The sequence below is a fragment of the Lithobates pipiens genome, unplaced genomic scaffold (genome assembly GCF_037356315.1).
Source record: "Lithobates pipiens isolate NorthernLeopardFrog02 unplaced genomic scaffold, aLitPip1_a1.2 Scaffold_16, whole genome shotgun sequence".
In the NCBI taxonomy this organism is placed as follows: domain Eukaryota; kingdom Metazoa; phylum Chordata; class Amphibia; order Anura; family Ranidae; genus Lithobates; species Lithobates pipiens.
This window is the reverse complement of record NW_027507748.1, coordinates 214,534,280-214,538,173: the sequence shown is the minus strand read 5'-3', so window position 1 is coordinate 214,538,173 and position 3,894 is coordinate 214,534,280. Positions and strand designations below refer to the sequence as shown.

General features: G+C 45.6%; 1 non-coding gene across 1 annotated transcript; it reads right to left on the bottom strand.

The window, feature by feature from the left end:
* Window positions 1–582: 582 nt before the first annotated feature.
* On the bottom strand, window positions 583–717 carry LOC143986282 (U11 spliceosomal RNA). Its single transcript, XR_013276491.1, has one exon. It is a non-coding gene; the product is annotated as a U11 spliceosomal RNA (small nuclear RNA).
* Window positions 718–3,894: the final 3,177 nt, after the last annotated feature.

Below are 3,894 nucleotides of genomic sequence, written 5' to 3'. Positions count from 1 at the left end.
TCAGAAGATTTTTCCCCATGTCAGTTTAAAGAGGAAGTAAACCCTGATGGGTTTACTTCCTCTTTTTTTCCCTGCAAAGGTAAAGCATAATGGACTACTATGCATCGCATAGTAGCTCATTATGTGTCACTTACCTGACACAGGAGCCAGCGAAGTCGCCGCTGTCCCCTGTAGTCCGCCGCATCCATGTTGCTTGTGGCGTCTCGCAGCTCCGACGAATCACAGCGGCGCAACCGCGATGACGTCACTCCCGCGCATGCGCACGGGAGTCGCGCCTCGCAGCTCCGCCGCTGTCATACGGCGAAGCCGCGATGACGTCACTCCCGCGCATGCGCACGGGAGTCGACAAATTTGGCAAATCCATTCTTGGATTTGCCGCATTTAGTGCGCATGCGCGCCGCTGTCTACGGCGCATGCGCCGTAGACAGCGGTGCCCATTTTCGGGCAAATATCTCCTAAACCATATAGGTTTAGGAGATATTGCTTGGACCTACAGGTAAGCCTTAATCTAGGCTTACCTATAGGTCCAAGTTTTTTGGAAGGGTTTACTTCCTCTTTAAGTCTATCTTTTACCATAGTAGTGAGGACGCCCAGAATAATGACCACAGGCAGTCCAATTTATAAAAATTATGCTTTCAAAATCTCTTGCTATCGATTCTGCACCACAGGCCCCAAACAGGAGCCCGTGATGTGCTGAAAACAGCACAAGCCCTTTTTAACATTTCTCTCTCTGAGAAAACGGCAGGGTGTACGAGGTCACCTCCCACCATATGGCAACCTTCATTTTATTTTTTTATTTTCTTATATTTTCATTCAGGTGTGTATTATATATCTTATGATACTATCACAACTATCAAAACAAATATTTACTGTTAAAATTTACAAATCTTTAACCCGAAAACAGCATCTTCCCCAAGCAATTTATTGCATGCAAATCAGATGCAGCAAAGCTGAGGGATCATGGGTAAGTGCCCTGGTGGGCTTATTGTGCGACAAGAAAACAAAGGCTCCGTCTGCATTCATTAAGTCATTGGTAGTTTTGCCACTTGCCAATGAACATTGTGCATGTTCAGGGGTGTGGCCGGGGAGGTGGTATCGGCAGGCGAGGCCTGGCCTTCAAGTGGTTTAAAAAGGAGTTTGTAAAAAAAAAGAATTAAAAGTCAACAGCTACAAATTCTATAGCTGTTGACTTTTAATATTTATTTTTTTTGAAAGTCCATGGCATGTGAAACACAAGAAACAAAAAAATGTGCACACACATAAGGAGGTGACACAAACAAGTGCAACAGGTACACTAGCCCTCTAAAATCAGAGGGCCCTGCCCTGAATCCCCCAGGGCATTAGGCTCCTGATGGGGACAAGGGTACTTACACTTCATACATCTGGCCGAAACCAGACAGACCCACCCAAGTACTCGGTGGGGCTCCCCTAAAGGGAGACCCCATGAGAGAGGGTAAACTAAGCCAAAAGGCCATGTCCACCCCCCTCCCAAGACTTTCAGGGCAGGCCCGAGGACCTGCAACCCTACTCATCACACAGTGATCAGTCAAAGTGACCCTCACTCACAGTGATTTTATGGCACCCCTGGACTGCCACTCCAAGGGCACATACACCATAGTACATGAAAACCCCTTCCTTATCTACGATCTTATGGTGCATTATTGCAGTTTTCTACTATGCTCTAAAATGTATTTAATATTTTCAAATATACTACCTGTTGCCGTCTGTGTTAGTAACTTTACCTCCCCATTAATTGAGGGGTGCAGGTGATCTCCAGCAGGCATATGGTCACCTCTATATATGAGATGACCTATTTTATTTTAACAATCAATATGAACTATTTATTCTCCCTGTGTTTGTTTTCAAATCTAGATTTATGTAGCCTATACCTAATTTAAAAATCTTTATTTCACTCTCTGCAGTTACTTATTATTATAGATTCCCCTCTATAGACCCCACTCTATAGTCCAGGCACCCATGCCTCTTCTCCAATTATTGTTTTTATCAAAGTAAGTAAGCCACATTATCCCCCGGCATATCTTACCACTTTATACTAACACATTACCTGCAATCACCCTTGCCCATCTGTTTTTCAGATGCTAACCATCTACCTATCACCATCACCATACACACTTTTTTATCACTCATCACCCATCTCTCCACTCAGCACATTCACCCCCCCTTCTCCCCTCCCCGCGCGGCCCCCCCACCCCAAAGCACCTTGTCCCCATGTTGGTGAGGACAAGGGCCTCTTCCAGCCAACCCTGGCCGTTGGTTGTCGGGGTCTGCGGACAGGGGGCTTATCAGTATCCACCCCCCCATGTTGAGGGTACGCGGCCTGGTACGGCTCAGGAGGGGAGGCGCTCGCACGTCCCCACCCCCTTTCCTGGCCGGCCGGGTAGCGTGCTCGGATAAGGGTCTGGTATGGATCTGGGGGGGACCCCCACGCCGTTTTTTCAGAGTAGGGGGTTCCCCCTAGAATCCATAACAGACCTAAGGGCCTGATATGCTCTCGGAGGGGGAACCCATGCCATTTTTTTTTTTAAATTTGGAGTTCCATCTTCGTTCTCTGATTGGCCACGGCAAAAGTCGTCTGGCCTGGGGCGACTTAAAGTCGTGTTGTAAGTCGCCCCAAGCCGTGCCCAAGTCGTGTTCAAGTCGTGTCCAAGTTGCCTCCAAAAGTCGTGTTGAAAGTCGCGTCGCCCCTGTGTGAACCGGCTCTCAAGGATGATCAGTGGAAACAGGATGTACTTGAGCTCAATTTGGAGTGTCATGCCAATTTTGAGTGGCATGATATGTGATTTTTTTCATTTTTTATTTTTAATACCTTTGCAAAGATTTCAAACAAACGTCTTTCATGTTGTTATTATGGGGTATTGTTTGTAGAATTTTGAGGAAAATAACGAATTTAATCTAATTTGGAATATGGCTGTAACATAACAACATGTGGAAAAAGTGAAGCGCTGTGAATACTTTCCGGGTGCACTGTATGCCTTTCTATACACAGAATAAAGCACCTGAGCCTACCTTAAAAAATAACTTAATTAAAAATGTTGAAGACTACTTAGTAGTCAGTGATTGTTAAGACAGTAAACACATTGGTCAGTAGAATGTAATGTACTGTAAAATTTTCAGAGTAATGAGCAGTATAACGAACAACATAGACTATAGAGTACAAGGGTCAGGTCTCTGTGACCTACAACAAAGAATATAGAGCTCAGAATTCACATCCTTGTAACATACAACATAGAAAATATAGCTCATATGTAAGTCAGACCTATGTAACGTACTACAGAATATAGAGCTCAAGAATCAGACCTATGTAATGTACAATACAGGGTATGCAGGGTAGTTGTCAGGAGTATGAAACATATTGTCCCTTACATTGCTGGTTAGGACATAAAAATGTCCTGTGGTTGTCAATAAGTGGGAGAAAAAAATACCCCATTGTCAGTGGTTAGTGGGAGGAAAAAGATGCTCCAGCGTCAGTGGAAGGAAAAAATAACTTGGCATTGATGCCCAGTGAGAGGAAGAATGCTCCAGTATCACTGGTTAGTGGAGGGAAGTGGTTAGTGGTCAGCAGAAATACTTAAAGTACTGGTAGTTGTAAAGCCTTAAGATTTCTCACCTTTCTATGCATTAAGGTGAAAAACCTTCTGTGCTGCAGCTGCCCCCCAGACCCCCCCCCCCTTTTTTTCTTACCCGAGCCCGATCTGTTTCACCGATGAGCACGAGCGCTTTTTGATAGCAACGGGTGCTATTGGCTCCCGCTGCTGTCAATCAAAAGTGGACACAGCGAGCCTGCACAGGTGCCCCCATGGGGGAACATGATGAAGAGGAGGGGCTTGGAGTGCAGGCGGGGGACCCCAGAGGAAGAGAATTTGGGCTGCTCTG